A 19,124-nucleotide genomic window follows, 5' to 3' on the forward strand; every position below is an offset into this window, starting at 1 on the left:
GAGATTTCCAGAGTACTGCCAAAATTATTTCCTAAGTCCAATCATTCTTATCCAGAATCATTTTGGCCACATGGCAGAATTTTTTTTCTGATAAGAGCACAGGGTACTTGATGGCAGACCAGGACTTAATGATGGATACTATGCCACCAACCTTGAGTTGCCCTTAGAGCTAGGTCGATTGTTATGAGAACCAGCCTAATGGATGGGTTTAAGTCAGCTATTCCTTTCTTATAGGAGTGGACCCTAATATCTTATCAATCCTAGTGAACAAACATTTGCATCCTGGCATCCCAACTTTTGCTTATCACAAGCAGACCTGGTTAGCAAACTACTTACTTATCCTTGGGGGTACTGGGTAGGGGACAGGAGTCCCTGAGCTCAATTCTGCATGGTGTGATTTAATGTCTTTCAAGCAAATCTATTAACATCAGTTCTATTACTTTTTCTTCTACCTCAAGCTGTGGGATGACCAGCAGCAACACTGACACATTACACCTCACATTGTGGGGCTCCCCAAATCGACAGTAGCTCATATCTGTGGAGCCCCTTCCTAGTATACCTAAAGCTGTGCTGACTTAGAGAAGATGCACAAGAAGTATAAAACACATCCTTTACCATCAAATTATTACCATTATAAAACAAATTAAACAAATTGCTCCCCTTATTGCAGACGTCTTTCCCCCACTGATTTTATGTGAGTATTTTAATCTGCTTTCTGTATGTTTCCATCTTCGGCTATGGCTAGAAGACCTGGGGAATAAAACTACACACGAATTCCTACTAGGCAATTTACAGCTGATTATTGCTGTGTGGTGAGCTTCATGATTAAGGTCAGGTAGACATCCATTCACTCGACGCAGGAAGTTCAATTAGATTCCCAATAATCCTATTTTATAGATGAAATTAAAACAGCACCGGGGGTGTGAATGACTTCTGGAGTCTGTCTCAGACTCCAAAGCCTGAGTTTCCACCACACAGACTCCTGTAAACTCTTTAACTTTAATATTAATCCCTTACAGCAAAATAAATAAAAAGGGGACAATATGGAAGTAGGATGCATATAAATTGCTTAATTAGTGGGGATTTATTCCACAAATATTTGTTGGGCCCAGATTATTTACCAAGCTACACTGCAAAAGAGTAAGACCAGCAAAAGTCACAAAGGATGCTTTCTTGCTCTCCTTCACCACAGGTAGGCCCATCCCTGAGCCTCCTGTGTCCAAAGGCTTCTAGGGGGCAAGAGACCTCAGCCATTTCTTCTGCTACTGGTCCAGCTTCTAGGCCTTTGGGATTGCTATTCAGACCAGTGCCCTTGACCTCTAGAAGGGTCTAAAGATTATCTCAAGAGAGGGAGGTTTACCTCCCCTTGACTGGTAATACCAAACCAGTAACAAACCATGGGAAGTTGTACTTTGAATGGCCTATTGAGGTATGAGTGGAGGCCATTTCTCCTTCTAATTTAAAAAAAGCTTTTGGTTCTCCCCCAAGCCACAGGCATGTATCCTAGAGTCTAGACCTCCAGATATTTGAGTAGTAGACAATGTAGTTTCGTTCCTTTGACTGAGCGTGCCCTATGACCTTCAGTTGAACCTAGAATATGTCTTGTCTAGGGGTCTTCATGTTAACAGTAAGTAGGGCATCAGCAACAGATTCTCCAGATGCACTCAATCTCAAGCGCAAAGGAGCCTTATGTTCTCAGTGATGAATGTTATCACTGTTGTAGGATTTTTCCCTGTACAATTACATCAGTACAGAGAGGGTCTGTGATTGGACAGGGAAAAGGGGCAGAGCTAGGAATAGAGGGAGAGGGGCAACCAGGCACGGGAGAGATAGACTAGAGACCGCAGGAAGAGGAGGAGGAGGAATAATGGAGACAGACATGATGCTATCAAAAGGTTAGACTATTGGGATAAAGCTTTTATTATCAATTGGCTCTGAAATTACTATATTGGCATCTTGTAATTGTGATTTTAAATATACATAAATTTAATTGGCTAACTAATCAAGCTTTAAGAGTCATGTTTCTACCGGGTAACTAGGTGTTGAGATGGCAGACACATCGTGTGGTGTGTGGAGCGCTGCATAGAACTCACTAGCTGGCCCGGTGTGGTGGCACACACCTTTAATCCCAGCACCTGGGAGGCAGAGGCAGGTGAATTTCTGAGTTCGAGGCCAGCCTGGTCTACAGAGTGAGTTCCAGGACAGCCAGGGCTACACAGAGAAACCGTGTCTTGAAAAAAACAAAAAACAGAAACAAAAGAGAGAAAGAAAGAAAGAAAGAAAGAAAGAAAGAAAGAAAGAAAGAAAGAAAGAAAGAAAGGAAGAAAGAACTCACTAGCTGGGAGAGAGTAGCTCAGCGGTGAGAACACGCCACCGAGCAGGACCCCGCAGGGACATGGTGTTGTGGCCTGCCAGTACAGGTACTAGAGCGGGAACGTGGACAGGTGGGGCAGGAGAGATGGTAGGTTTCATTTTTCAATAATTCCAACAACATACCACTATCCTGTATTATACAGAGATGCTGTGGATACAAACATCAGCACCACATCCATGTTGCCAACCCTGTTCACCTCTCATGGGTCATCTGCACATGACACTCTTCTTCATCCATGGCCAAGGCAGACATTGTGACGGCAGCAACAGAGAAGTCCTCGCACTACCAAACACCTTGTGTTCTGGAATGCGAATTAATTAGCCTTTACTGTATGGTAGGCATACTGTGTCCTTGAAAGATCACTTGCCTCTCGAGCGAGCATAATGGCATGAGGATGGCAATGTAGGCCCAGAAAAAGAAAGTCATTCCCAGGTCACCCAGGTTTTAGGTAGTAGAGCCATGAACAACTGTTATCAAAGATCACAGAGGCCCTGTCATTCTACGAAGTTTCTTTGCCTTCTTCAAACTGTCTCAGCTTAGTCGCCATCTCTGAGAGAAATGATGCGAGAAAGATAAGTTAAAAGGCATTTAAATCATAATTAGCACAAGTAAAAAAAATGTGCATTATTATTTTTTATGTTGAGCCTGTTTCCCCGAGTGTTTCATTATAAGAGCATTTCAGTTGATAAAAATTCAAAGATGCGCATTTGCTAGTTGAAGCAAGAAAATGTCAATAATCCCACGTTGTTTTATTAATTTAGACACGGCTCAGGCAAGTGCAGCTGGCATTCGCTATTCTTAGAGCTAGAAGGGATGACGGAAAGATGCTTCTGTGAGCAGACAGACTCAGTCAGATTTCGGAGGATCCTCCTCCACTCCCAAATCCCGAGTCAACCCGGTCTCTCTCTGCCCTCCACAAACCATCCACTGGAAACCGGTGCTGGGGAGAATGGAATTAATCAAAATAAGACGAACGGCCCGCAGTCTATCACAGGTGGCAGCTTGATTAATGAAAAGCCAGAAATCAGCTCGTATAATTTGGGAAATCAAGGAGAGAAAGGAAAAAAAAAAAAGCAAAACAACCAGAAATGTCTAGCTTTTCTTGGGGGGAAAAATCCTTTGTGTTTCTTTGGGCCTTTGACCTGGCGATGTCACAGCCCTTCACAAGCAATTTCTGTTCCTCGTGTTCCTGCTGTCGGGAAATCAATAGAGGTATTAAAGGACGCTTCCCTGCGGGCTAACGGGAAATGGGAGCAAAGAAAGGAAGCTTCCCTGAGGGCTAACCGGAAATGGGAGCAAAGAAACGAGCCCCAGTGCCTACAACCTTTCCAGTAATTGATGCCTCTAAGATCCAGCAGGCCTTCATGAAGTTAGTTATTTCCATCAACCTGGTAGTAGCCATCTGGGGCAGTGTCGGCTCAATCCAAAGCGGCCCTTCTCTGAGAATTGCTGAAAAGAATCCCGGAAGCCATGTTGGTTCTGTGTTGTTTCCCTGTCTCACCCACAGTGGTGATTGATGGGAACCAAGGGCTACCCACCCTAACCAGGGCCAATCAGATTCACTGAGCTGAGACTTGCCTTGTGATTTGGAAACCTGCTTAGTATTTAAGTTAGAAACATTGAAGGAAGCATGGGCAGAGAAAGGCAGAATCTTCAGAAAGGGGAGTAAACTGTCTGAGAACTTGTCCCATGTCTACTTTGAATTCTTTGTTTTCCACACACGTTTTCTGCTCCTTGCCACGGGACGTTTTCTATGTCAATGTTTTGCACAAGTGTCTGCTGGGCCCCATTCTTGCTGAGATACCTGTCTTGCCATAGTTCACTTCTCCTGTGTCATTGTCTATTTCTCAGTCTACACTCTCTGCATCGCTTCTCCTACCCGTCCTGTCTATATCGGTATTCTCTGAAGTTCTCTGCTCATTCAGTCTTTCCACCCCTTTCCCAGAAAATCATACCTCCTCTCTAGTCTCAGTTAATATTTAACCTCATCTAAATCTATATCCCTATACCATACCTCTTGGCTGATCCTGCCAAGGAACTCAGACTAATTTACATACCTTGTCCTCTTCCTTCTCTGAAAGCATCTTCTTCCTGTATGCAATTATACTCTTGCCAATCTCCCGAGCTGCAGATTGCAGAGTGACTTTTCAGGTGGTTCCTGATTCTTTTCCTCTTTTTGCAATCCATTCTGTCGCTGTTGTCTCACCATCGAATAATACTCTGTAGTTTTCCAAGAATGTTCCCTCTCATGCTAGAACCATCCCTACCTGCTGTCAAGCATCCTCTACATTCTACCAGGATTATTTGTAGACACACACTAGCTGAGGTTATTCATACACTAAACCAGAAACTCAACAAAGCCCAAAATGTCAGTGGATCCATATACCTTACAAAGACCATGATTCTTCATTTATTACCGAAGTCCTGGTAGACTTTACTTTCAAACTACCTTTATAGCTTCATTTCTCACTCCAACAAGTCGTTTCTCAGAGACTTTGTGGCATCCATTAATTCACTCATTCACTCACTCACTCATCCATCCATCCATCCATCCATCCATCCACTCATCCATTCATATATCTATCCATCCATCCATCCCTCTACCCACCCATCATCCATCTATCCATCCATCCATCATCCATCTATCCATCCATCTATCTATCCATTTATCCGCTCATTAATTCAATATTTATTTTCAAGGAGATTCCCATCAAAAGGAGAGACTGGTAATTCCATTGTCACCACATTAAATACTGAGTTAATGGGCTATCTGCTGCCAGCAGGATTGGGAGAACCCATGGGGTGGTGGGAGCTGATTCTCTGGTGACCTTTCAAAAAGGCCTGGGTCATTAAGCTGTAAAGGAGGTGGCCCACTAGGATACATGTTCTGTTTCTTATTGGTGGCGGGAAGTTACACCCACCTGGAAAGGGCAGGTTAGCAGAGGCACTGGGGAAAAATACAGAACAAATAATATGATTTTAAATATTTTAAGAAATCATTGTTATATAGTGTCTAAAACTTTACTGCCCAGTTTTTTAAATATTGAAAAAGATGTTTGGCTACTGTTTATTTAAAAACTTCATCTCTCTATGATCAGACAACTGCCCAAATCAACACATCAACTTGTTAGAGTAATGTAGGGTAATGCAGGGCCTATAAAGACTCTGGGTCCCTTCCAGTACCTGACATAAGTGGGTTATTCAGTTTGAGCCACCATGGCCTCAGTATTGCTCTTGACCCTTTAGAAACTCTATTTATGATGTTGTATGAGACACTTTATCTGACTTGACTTTAAGATCTGTTTGTCTCTCAGAGGTACAATACGGTAAACAAAAAGACTGAGTTCTAGAACTGAGAAACCCAACATCTACCCCACATTCCCTCATTTGGCCTCCACAGGTCTTGGTTTTCTCAATAGGTAAAGCGGGATAATGATGCTCATTCATTTGGCAAAAGTTAAAAATCATTAAGAAAGTAAAGTGCAAAACTAGAGTTCAATGTCAGGTTCCCATTGCCCTTGGTGTGTCCCGACCACCACCACTCCAAGCTTAGTGTCTTACATACTGTGTAGGTTTTAAAACTTATGGGGTCTCTTGTAAGCGGGGTCACTCTTCGTCTCACAAAATCTCCATCATGCCCACTGTTTTTATGACAATGGGAAGAGGAGAGGAAATTTGAAACAAAATTCTCTGTTTGTTAAGGCGATGTCTGCCACTGTCTCTCCTCAGCTTGAAGTCACCAAAGGAAAGAACACTGTCCCATTGTCTATGGGAAGCTGCAGAATTCATGTGGGGGAAGCCATAGCCAACTGTGTAAGGAGGACAGTGTCTCACACACATACTCATGTATGTTAAGAGCAGATTGGGGAAGAGTCATCTATGCTGCCTGATGGTTTTTTTTTTTTTGGTTTTTTTTTTTTTGTTTTGTTTTTTTTTTTGTTTTGTTTTTTTTTTTTTAGCTTGCATCTGCAAACTTTAAAGTGACTCCTGGACTTTTATTGCTTGTCAAGTGAAAACAATAGGGTATAGGGTCAGGTCTAGCTCTATAGGGTTAGGTCTAGCTCTATAGGGTCAGGTCTAGCTCTATAGGGTCAGGTCTGTCTCTCTAGGGCTGGGCACTTGATACAGTGAATCCTTGAAAGAAAAGCAGAGCTATCACATTTTGAAATAAGAAAGTTCTCAATTCAAAATCTTCCTGATTATGTAACAACAACAGTGCAAGAGGAGGTCTGTTTTCAAGAGACCCAGGAAAGCCACACATAGTAGCACAAGCTGGAAATCTTGACCCCTTGTTGCCTCTGGCCGTCTCTATCCTGCTTGGTTGCATTGATGTGCATACACATTTTAAAATATGTGTGTGGATAAAGAAAAAAGAGTGAAAATATATGCATGCATGGGTATATGCATATCCTTTTTCTTGAGACTACAACAGTTCATATGTACTGCTACTCCAGACATATCACAACACATCTGAACCTGTGACAGGCTTACCCTGTGACGAGATTTTAGAATGTGGTCAAGAAAACATGTTAAAGAATTTACTCCTCAGACCTAGTCTTTCTGATAAAGGCCTGCGTCATCATGTAAAACCTCCGGAGGTTTTTACTGGCGATTAGAGTTAAAAGTAAATCAAACTTTCTAAACACAGGGACTCTTCTATATTAATCTCTTATTAGTTTAAGATTAGTAAAGACACATTTAACATTGCCAGGGCACGTGACTTAAGGCCATCGAGACGCAAGCTTTTGAAAGTATATTGTACCTCTTAGATGCTTGCTAAAGCTTCTTGAGTGTTTTTGTAAAACCATAACTATCAGGAGTCTATGAAATAATAAAATTTCAATATATTATTAAAAGGCTTCATCCTGCCTCATATTTCTTTTTAATTCCCAAATGATGCTCTTGCCTTTCCTGCTGGTATAAGACATACTTCTGGGCTGGTGAGATGGCTCAGCAGTAAGTGTACCTACTCCTCTTCCAGAGGTCATAAGTTCAAATTCCAGCAGCCACATGGTGGCTCACAACCATCCTTAATGAGAAAGGAGAGAGGAATGGGGTGAGAGGTAGGGCGTGGGGAGTAGGGTAAGGGGGTAGGTGTGTTGTGGGGGTGGGGGTGGGGGTTGAGTGAACAGGACCAGAACAAGAGGGAGAAGGAGAAGGGGAAAAAAAGACATCCTGATTCGGTTGTCCCCCAGGCCCCAGTTTCTTGCTCTGTAAAATGGTCCGGGTTTGAGGGGAGGGTGCGAGGTAAGGAATTAGAGAGATGCTTGCATGAACAATGTCTGTCACATGGCAAGAGCTGTCTGCTGTTATTATGTGGACCCAGTGTCTGAGAAAGCATTTGTTGTCACGCACAAGTGAAATATTAACGTCTAATTTGATGCATCTCATAAAAGAAACGCCTAGAAAAATGAATGAGATGAGTGGCTTCCCACCCACCCCAATCTTATTTTTGGCACTTCATTAACATTATTATTTTGGGTGTCCTTCAGCTATCTCTGCAGATAATTTTAATTCATGGGTTGTGAGTTTGAAGCAGCCATAATTCTTGCCTGACTGTAAGGGGCCGTATGTGGACATGTTCCCCATATTTAGCCCATGAATATGAAATTTTTACTATATGATGAAAATGCCAGGATATTGAAAATCTGAACTTTTAAGTACTTTTAAAAAATATTTTAACTACTAACAGTGGTTAGAACTTTGTTTTATAGAGGAAATATCAGGCCCAGAAAATCTTCACAAACCAGAATCTTGATTTTTTCTTTTTCTTTCCTTAGCAATTAACCATGCTGCAGAGCCTGCTGAGGAAAAGACACTTCCCCTGACCCCTCAAAAAACAAAACAAAACAAAACACAAACAAAAAAAAAAAAAACAAAAAACCAAACAAAAAACCCCTAAAACAAACAAAAAAGCAAACCCATTTAATCCTGCTGTGAGTTTTATCCACACACAACATGAAGAGCAGTGACTCTATCCTTCTCTTTGGCCCATGCTTCCTACAAAGGATGCTAGGGGTGAGGACTCTGTGCTCCTTTAAAAATTCCAGGCCAGGTTTTTCTTTTCACACTCTGTGAGTAGAAAGGGGTAGAGAAAAGATGAGGAAGGAGGAAAGAAAAAGAGAAGGAAATGTGAGGGCTCCCTCATTAATTAATGCATTAATCAAGACATTAATTAATATACATCAATTTAATTAATTTTACATCAATTAATTGATTGGTTTTTACATTAATTTTGCATCCTGATCACTGCCCTGCCTTCCAGTCCCCATCTCATACAATACCCCTCCCTATGCCCTTCCCTTTCTCCTCTGAGAGGTGGGGGGCGGGGGCTGGGTATCCCTGTCCCTGCAGGGCTAGATGTATCTTCTCCCATTGAGCTTGTACGTGGTGGCCCACTTAAGGGAACAGGTTCGGGGGACAACCAACAGCTTTAGGGACATCCCCACTCCTGTTGTTGGGGGACCCACATGGAGACTGAGCAATACCTCTGCTACACATGTGCCTTGGACCCCAAGTTACCTACCAGCTGATGTCTTCACTATCTTTTCCTGAGAATGCTCTGTGTTTAGCGATTGTAGACACTGTTATGCTTATTGTATACTAGGAATATTCTTGTTCTGTTTTGCTTTGCTTCTTGGCTGTGCTAGGGATCCAACTAGGCACCCCCTCCCCTTCACTGAAGCTGCACCCCAGCCCCAGATTCTGCATATTTTAAAGACAGCATCTGAATCACTGCTCAGTTTCAGATCTAGCTTGTCTTCTTCAAAGCAGCTTATTTTTCTACTGTGATACCAAAAGAAGGTTTTGTAGATTGACGCGTTTTATTTTTACTTTGTATTGTTGTCGCTAAAAAAAGAAGAAGGGGAAGCTTGTTTCTCTTTGCATTGTCATCTAGATAAAGCAGCTGTGGGATGCTTTAGAATCCGAAGAGCCCAGCCCCATGCATCCTAAACAAGCCCAGATACACTAGAAGGCTGATTAGCACCACCAAGGAGGGTGTGCCATCTTGAAAAGAGCACACAAGGCACGCCATCACCAGGACACCAACTTACCTTCATTGGTAAACATGGCTGGGACAGTTCAGATCCAGTCTGTTCCTAAACCCATTCCCTTTCTGCATTCTTATTTTCTCCATGTTGAAACACCTCCCAGGTCAACTCTAGGCTGAGTTAACTCCTGACAACCCTGAGACCTGCTATTTGGGCCTCCGATTGATGCCTTTCTCTCTGGGATTAGTCTCTGAAGCGTTGCCAGGATAGAGGACTGCTTTTGTTTCTGTGGATTTCTACTAGGAACTAGAGTTTCACCCCACATCAAAGATTTTTGCTTGAAACCTTCTGAGCATCAGCTGCCAGACCACTGATCTGTACATCTTCTGTTCTTAGACACTCTCCCAACCCTGTGTTGCAACTTATCAAGCACCGATTAGACACCAGAGGCCACAGTTGGCACACTGCCGACTTCAGATAATGAAGGTATTATTGGGACGCTGCCTCTGAAGTTGGGGTGAGTCATCATTCCATCAGTTATGACCGCATAATTAGAGCAAGACACTTAGGGCCTCCATGCCTGTGTCCCTTGCCTAGGATGATGGCATCCAGGGTAATGCCATCACTGCTTAGGGGTACAGTGAGAAAAGATGAAGTAATTTCTATAACTCAGATATTTATACATGCTTGCTGGGCAGCAGCTATTAATTACATTTACTATAGGCTTCAGGCCATAGGAACTTTGTAACAACTTTGCCATGGACAATTTTTATGTCCTTCACCCCTGGATAAAGAAAACAAACCCCAGGGAAGACTAGAGATAAGTAACCCACTTTCGGACATTGCCAGAGCTGAAGTTCGAGCCTGTCTGCCTAGTCCCAAGTGCAAAGAATGACGGTCTAAGTTAGGGTTTTACTGCTGTGAGCAGATACCATGACCAAGGCAACTCTTATAAGGACAACGTTTAATTGAGGCTGATTGACAGGTACAGAGGGTCAGTCCATTATTGTTAAGGGAGGGACATGGCAGCGTCCAGACAGGCATGGTGTAGGAGGAGCTGAGAGTTCTACATCTTCATCTGAAGGCTGCTAGGAGAAGACTAGCTTCTAGGCAGCTAGGATGAGGGTCTTAAAGCCTACAGCCACAGTGATACACCTACTCCAATAGGACACACCTACTCTAGCAAGGCCACACCCACTCTAACAAGGCCACACCCACTCCAACAGAACCACACCTTCTAATAGTACCACTCCCTGAGCTAAACATATACAAACCATCGCACTAACCAAAACTTGTTCACTGCTCAACTGCTGCTGAAGTGTTCACGATACAAAATCAGTACCCTCTCCTCTCTGTTGCCTGAGTTAGCCCCTTCTCCCTGTGTTCTATCCAGCCCATCAAGCCACAGGTACTGACTGATGGACAGACATAGTTATCTACCCAAAATACAAGACACACCCATTCCTGCCCACAGCCAAAAAACTTTTCCACATATGATGCCCCCAGTCAATTTTCCAAGCTGTAGTTTGTAGGGAGGGGAGCCAAGGTCTTAGAAAGTACTGAATAATAATAAATCTGAAGAAAATGCATTTCGTAGTAACTGCATGAGTTGGAGCACCTAGAACAGGCACCTTTCAAAAACACTGGCATCCCTGTTGAATGCAGGAAGGAGAAAGAGGAGGAGACAGAGACGGGAATGGAGGATAGAGGACGGAGCGGGAAGAGGAGGAGGAGGAAAAGAAGAAGAGTTAGGCCAGCAAAACATCTGACCTTTATTACAGATGTTAGGTTGCCCTGAAAGATACACCCACCAGTGGACACTCAGAAATGGGACATGCCTGGGTACATCTTACAGTCTTGCACTCTGGCCGTACTAAGACACTTTAAGGCAGGTCTTGCTTGTAGCAGTAAATCTCCAACCCCAATAGGCCTTTGAAAAGAACACAAACTCAATTATCATATTTATAAGCTGTATGCCTAGATTGGGCAGATCTACCACTACACTGCTCTATTCCCAAGTCTGAGATCCCTTGTTACTTATGGCTTCTCCAGGCCATGTAGTTCTGCTCCGTCTTCCTTCCACCTCCTCTTCTTCCATCTTCCTCACCTCGTTCTTCTCTTCTCCCTCTATAAAACCTCCAACCCCACCTTTCCCTTCTACTGTCCAATCACAGGCTCTAGCCTTTATTTGACCAGTTAAAATGGGGGGGGGTCATATGAAATCACCTGAGTAGGTGATCCACTCCTTGTCAGTGCAACCTCTCTTGAGGAAGCAGAATTAGCATCAAAATACAAACAACACAATACTTACCTCTTTGCCTTGCCTACTCTTTATCTTAATGGGGTGGGGGGCTCTAGACAACAGACTCAGATATAACAGGGAAGGGGGAAGTGGGTTATAGGGAACATCATCTATGAATAATAAAGGGAAGGGAATTGGGAATCCACAGAGGAAGCCTTCAGACTGCAGTGCCAATCCGACCCCTGTGACAGAAATCAGGCCTGGAAGACACAGGCCTGAAATCTTAGTCTTGGTGGGTACGGTGGAGAGAACCACAGCAGATGGCCTGCTCCCACTCTGGACAGAATTGCCCTAACTCTGATATCCCTGCTATAATTAATCACAGACTGGGCTACTTGGAAAGAAACCATGACCTTAAAAAAGCCAAAATGTGTTCTGACGGCGGCTGAATAACCTGCTCTTTAAAGGGAGACCCAAGCATCCAAGGGAACATATAGTGACTATGTTCAATTCCATTGCAAATAGACATGAAGGTCACAGATGGCACTAAGGTTGCCAACCAGCCGATGTTACCATAGGCAAAACTACCCAAGATTGTGAAGGCAGGTGCTCTCCATCAAACTGATCCTTAAAAATAGGAGGAGGAGGAGGAGGAAGAGGAGGAAGAGGAGGGAAAGAAAACCAGAACGATGGGATTTGTTCAGAATAGCTTGGTTTAAAAATACTACAAACCCTGTCACTGATAATTGCTTAATCACTAGGTTGGCTTGGGAAGTGGAAGGCGTAAAGGGAAACGTACCCGTGAGTCAGGGGTGATTGGCTAATGCGAAAGAAACCCCTCAGAAATGTCTGGGGACCATTTGTCCCACCTTCCCGCTTAGCTTCCGTTTCTTTCCTCGTCTGATATTAGTGCCACTGCCCTCTTATTCTGGAAGCATTTCTTCTGAATCCTTCAGCCTTGTGAACTAGGAGGAGCCATGCCACCCTCCAGGCACCCTCCAGTGTGGTCCTAGGATCCAAATCTCACACTGATCGTCACTCCCCATTTTTCTCGATCCAACAGTTAGCTCAAGTTTAACCATCTGACACAAAAACAATTAGATATCGGACCAGATTTGGGGGAAGGTTTGAAAAAAGATTTCCTTCTTTCTTAATGGTGTAACTGAGAGTTTAGAAATGATTTAGATCTACAGCAACACTTTTATCAAGACAAAAGGAAAACCTACACGAATATGGAGATAATGATGCAGCAGAGTGAAGCCTAACAGTAGAGTGATTTTCTTAGCAGAGCAGAGCAGAGCAGAGCCTGGGACAAGAGCACAGCATCCCCAGCAAGGTGGACCCCAAAGGCAGAGTATCCTCAGATAAAATTTTGAAACCTCTACATTTCACTTACTGAATGTTCATCCCTTTGAACATACACATCAAATAAGCCAATAAACTTTTGTTTTGTGTAAATGAGTTTGAACTGTATCCCCGCTGTGTGAAAAAAATCCCAAGATTCTTGACAAGCAAGAAGCAATCACAGTCCCTCGGATCCATAAACAGAAAGGAGGGACTTCAGAAGTAATTAGACTCAAAGGTGCGAATACAATCTAACCCGTCACAACCTGTCATTAACCTGAGGTAATTTAATAGACCTTTGTAGAGATCTAAAGCAGCAACATCATCCACCTATATGGTGCCGACTTCCCAGAATTAGATGACCGAAGAGCCAAACCGGCAAACAGAAGGTGCTGCCAGGCTGGGAGACAGAATGAACAACAGTGGCTCACTAGATTCATTTGTCTTACCAAGATGAAGTTGTGTAACCCACATTGCCCAAGAGGAAGATAAAATTGAACCTACCAGATTGAGAGCATTTCTCTGGACTGTATTATATAATCTTCAGGTTATTTTTTTCTCTGCTTCAGTTCAATGATCTCCGTTCACAGAAGCTAATCGATTGTTTTGATTTTTTTCCTTCCCCAAACATCCAGTAATTGTTTCCTAAATTGAAGGCTCATTTTCATATTGCTGTTACAGTCTGTTCTGCTTATTGGGGTTGACATTAAAGCCATTTTAATGCTGTTCGTATAGATACATGTATATATATATATATATGTATATATGAACAGCATTAAGATATATGTATAAAATTATTATACATATGTTTATTTGTAAACATATGTATAATATATAAATATTGTGTATGTATAAAATATATGTGTGTATACACACACACACGTGATTTCTGTATCTGTACTGTACTTCCAGGTAAATCTTCCTTGCTGAGGCTTCCCTGTGATGAGCTCACGAGGCAAGCAAGCACTGCCCCTAAGAGAAAGACTGACTAGAACTAGAGATCACCTTGCTTCTTGGCTGTCAACTTTCTGAGTACCTAAGACCTTAATTTTAACCTGTAGATAAAATTTGGGACGGGAGGATCTCACAAGGAAGGGGAAATAAAATATATACTTATGTTGAAACCATAGGTTGACAGGAACAAGGATTAAATGGGGAGGGGAGAGGAGTCAGGGAGGGACTATGAGGAGTGACAGTTAGTTCTAAGAGCCATTTTAGGGATCTTATGGAAATCCAATACTGTAGAAGCCTCTTAAAATATATGCATATATGAAAGAGAGCTAAATGGAGTCACCAAGTAACATAGGAGACTGTGATGGTTTGTATATGCTTGGCCCTACTCCCTAGTGGCACTATTAGAAGGTGTGGACTTGTTGGAGTAGGTGTGTCACTGCAGGCCTGAGCTTAAGACCCTCACTCTAGCTGCCCGGAAGCCAGTCTTCCACTAGCAGTCTTTAGATGAAGATTATCAGCTTCTTCTGCACCATACCTGCCTGGATTATGCCATGCTCTTGCCTTGAAGATAATGGACTGAACCTCTGAACCTGTAAGCCAGCCCCCATTAAATGTTGTCCTTTATAAGACTTGCCATGGTCATGGTATCTGTTCATAGCAGTAAAACCCTAACTAAGATGGAGACAAAGCCTCAACTAAACATCTTTTGCCACCAAGTGAAGCTTCTAGTACCAGGAACCGGTTACATCTAATTGAGTTGTTGGCCAAAGGGGCCTTCTGGGAACGCTCATCCCAGGCTATTGATAAGGTAATTAGTTGTTCTCTGAAAACTGATAATAAGGCCCTACTACTGAAGACAATACTTAAATATCTCACTGTACATAGAGAGGTTGAGCTGATGCCGAACTATAGCCTTCGCGTCTACTGACTAGTACGCCTGGTATTGGGGGGTATGCTGCACATTAGTGAAGGAGAAAAGGAGCCACCAACCCTGCTACAAACCCTGTAGTCTGTAACTCTGGCCTGCCCACATGATTTGCTGGCATAATCGTGGCACAGACATTGTGGGTAAACAGTTACAATCCATCTGATTAGCCTTAAGGCCTACTCCATCAGTTAGCCAAGAACCCGATTGGGGAAAACCGAAATTCTATTGTTCTGCTAAAGGGACACAGCAATAAAATGACTCCTAATGAAATTTTGCTCTACCATTAGGCCATATCTTACTCAGACCTCACTCAAGAAGCTTCCCCTTCTAGTGGATGGGAGCTAATACAGAGACCCACAACTGGACAACACACTGAAAGCTAGAGACTTTGGAACACTCAGTAATAAATGTGATATCTTCATGAAAGCCCTCCCCGTCAGGGCTCATGGAGCGATACAGAAGAGGAAAGGGGGATGGATAACACCAAAGGAACACAGGTATGTTCCAGTCACAACAGGATTGATATGCATATGAACCTACAGAGACCCTGGCAACATTCACAAGGCCTGCATAGGTTCCAGCCTCAGGCTCCCGGGTGTTGAGAGAGAGATGTGGACAAGTGCTTCTATCCTTAACCAAGAAGCTATCTCCAGGTGGCAACTGCATGCAAAGTAAAGATAAGTTTTCCCCAATGGCGTTCACTGGGTAGATAAACTACACTTAAGGATAGGCCCCACGACAAGCAGTGGGTGGCCAATATGAGATGATGTCAGTGGTATTTCTGTGGTTTTTTAATGACTCATATTTCTTTGTTCGGACTCTTACATGTCACTTGCATGTATATTATATTTTCAGATTTTGTGTTTTTATGGGTTTAGTGTGTGCTTGTATGCTGCGCTTTTACTATGTTTTTATTTCATTTTATTTTCTGGAGTTTGTTTCTGTTTTTGTTTTGTTTTATTTTGTTTTGTGTATTTGTTTGGCTTTCTGCCTTGTTTGTTTTCTAAAAAGAGAAGAAACGATATAAGACTCTCTGGGAGGTGTGGTGGGACACTCAGATAAGGGTTCCATGACCCTCTGTTGTTCCTCCTCCTCCTCCTCCTCCTCCTCCTCCTCCTCCTTCTCCTCCTCTCAGAAATGTCAACAGTCAACAAGCCCAGCTGGGATGATCTTTCAAAAGAAGACCTATCCGAACTCCTGAAGGTGACCTCTCAAGACAACAGTCCTGTACACCAGCAAGAAGTAAACCTTTGTCAAAAGCATCTCTTTCCTTTATTAACTGCAAAGATTGTTTACAGATTTTTCTGTGCAGATGAAATGACAGGTTGAGAGAGCCTTGGAAATTCTGATTTTCATCCTTCTTAATTCTCATTAATGAATAGAATATTTGAAAGCATATGTTTCATTGGACCGCTCTACTCATTGTTCTATCCTCTTGTCAGCAACAGACTAGCTTTTTCTGGTTAAAGACTTTGCCAGGCAGAATGCCCCTTCTGTTAGAAGCAAAGATCATTGGGATGAAATCCCAATGTAAAAATAATGTTGATTCAATCATAATAGATTTTTAAGGATTTCCAGAATCCAAAATTAGTCACATGATTTGATGACCACGATGTAATCTGAGAACTGTGTGTGCTTTCACTGTGAATCAGTACTGTTAAATATAAGCATAAATTCTACAAATGAGGGAAACAAACTAAACGTGGTGAGGGAGTCCCTGAAATCAATGAGATCCATTGTAATAACTCAAATTCAGCTCTGATGCCCACAGCAGTGCTTGCTGTTGCTGACAACTAAACTCTTCACACGGTTGAGCTTTCCCATGCATTTTTGACATATCACTAAATATAACTAAAGCTGCCCAGGAACTTCCTTGATATGTGGAAGTAACACCTCTTCTTCGGGAATTATAACTATGAAATCGTCTTTCTGATGCTTCCTGGGCTTCTCATATTTTTGGTTAAGGAATATTTTAATTGACCAAAATCTAAAATAATAAATTTCGTTCTCTCCATATCTCTGTAATTCATGCACAGGATGGGTCTTGTCCAAGACTGTTTGGGCAGTGAAGAGTATTAGAAGGCCTTCTGACTTCACTGGCTCTGTCATACCCGTGTCCTAGCTGTCAGTAAACCCTCCAGGATCACAGCCGTGCTCCACTTCTGATCCACAGCATCCCCAAGAGAACTACTAAGTGGAATGATTTCAGAGTAACCGGAGCTCAATAGCATTTGAAGCAGTATATCAGGTTAAGTCTGCAAACATACCTTCAGCGGTTCCCTAGGGAGCATGGAATTTGACTTTCTCTTTAAGACCACACTGACAGAAATAGGAAGGACTACAGACAGCAGTGGGCATTACATTCCCAGAACTGAGCTAGGCAGCCTTAGCAATCAAGCAGAATGGGAAATGAACAGTACTGCAGAGTTGGCCCCGTTTGATGATATTCCATGGTACTTGTCAAAAGACCAACAGGAAATTCTGACAGTGCCCGGGTGAGGCAAATTTGCTCTTCATTTGCCTGGGGGGAGTCAGACTGCATTGCCAGGAACTTGGAAGAAATTATGTTGGACAGACTCTGATACTAAAGTATGATTGATAACGGAAAGATCCAGTGTCATCCAGTCATTCTATTTGGAACAACTCAAGATAACAAATAGTAAAGCTCGTTTGCACAGCGCCTCTTCACTCACACTCTCAATGTGACTGTAAATTGCATCCATTGAAGACCACAAATGGCAAATTTAATTAGGCCCTGCAAAAGAGATAGAGGAGGTTTGACTTGGATACCCTATAAGTACATCCCGTCTAATCAGGATAGCTTTCACTTCCTAAGTGCTTATTTGTGGCACACAACGATGTATTTATATGCACTGCGTTATTCTGCAGAGAATGGTAGGGTTTGACTTTATTAAAAACTGAAGAAACTGAGGCTCGTAAGGAGGTGAAAGCCCACACAGCTTTTCAGCTGGCAAGAGCTGAAGCTATGGGTAGTAGCTAAAAAACGACCCTGCCATCTCTTAACTCCCTGCACCTGCTGCAATGTCACCTCTCATTTTACGAGGGCTACCTCAAGTTCTGCCATGTCCAGGGAGCTGGATTTGAATATTCACAGTTAATTTGTGAAAGAGACCATAATCATGGGCGCTTAGGCCACAGTTGTGTTACCAGTGGATGGGAGAACCAGCCAAGGGGTCTGATTCCAGAATATCTACACTACAAAAGTCTCATCGGTACCAGCAGGAGTTCAAACCCATCAGAAAGAAAGACGTGGATTCGATTTAAAGGCTCTTTATCTGCATGGTAATGAAATATTACAAAATAAGTATAAAATAGAATGCAAATATGCCTCACATAATAAAGATAAATATAATATGAAAAATTACTTTATGTATGTATGGGGTGAGAACGGCTCATATTATAGGCAAATTATTTTCTACCTTAGGACCCCGGAATACCTCTCCTGGGCATCTATCCAGAAGATGTTCCAACCGGTAAGAAGGACACATGCTCCACTATGTTCATAGCAGCCTTATTTATAATAGCCAGAAGCTGGAAAGAACCCAGATGCCCCTCAACAGAGGAATGGATACAGAAAATGTGGTACATTTATACAATGGAGTACTACTCAGCTATTAAAAAGAATGAATTTATGAAATTCCTAGGCAAATGGATGGACCTGAGGGCATCATCCTGAGTGAAGTAGCTCAATCACAAAAGAACTCACATGATATATATTCACTGATAAGTGGATATTAGCCCAGAAACTTAGAATACCCAAGACATAAGATACAATTTGCGAAACGCATGAAGCTTGGGAAGAACGAAGACCAAGGTGTGGATACTTTGCCCCTTCTTGGAATTGGGAGCAAGGCACCCATGGAAGGAGTTACAGAGACAGAGTTTGGAGCTGAGACGAAAGGATGGACCATCTAAAGACTGCCATATCCAGGGATCCATCCCATAATCAGCCTCCAAACGCTGACATCATTGCATACACTAGCAAGATTTTGCTGAAAGGACCCTGATATAGCTGTCTCTTGTGAGACTATGCTGGGGCCTAGCAAACACAGAAGTGGATGCTCACAGTCAGCTATTGGAGGGATCACAGGGCCCCAATGGAGGAGCTGGAGGAAGTACCCAGGAAGCTGGGAGGATCTGCAACCCTATAGGTGGAACAACAATATGAACTAACCAGTACACACACACACACACACACACACACACACACACACACAGAGCTCGTGTCTCTAGCTGCATATGTATCAGAAGATGGCCTGGTCGGCTATC

Source organism: Mus caroli, unplaced genomic scaffold, assembly GCF_978045245.1.
Source record: "Mus caroli unplaced genomic scaffold, Mus_caroli_1 scaffold_9, whole genome shotgun sequence".
Lineage (NCBI taxonomy): Eukaryota > Metazoa > Chordata > Mammalia > Rodentia > Muridae > Mus > Mus caroli.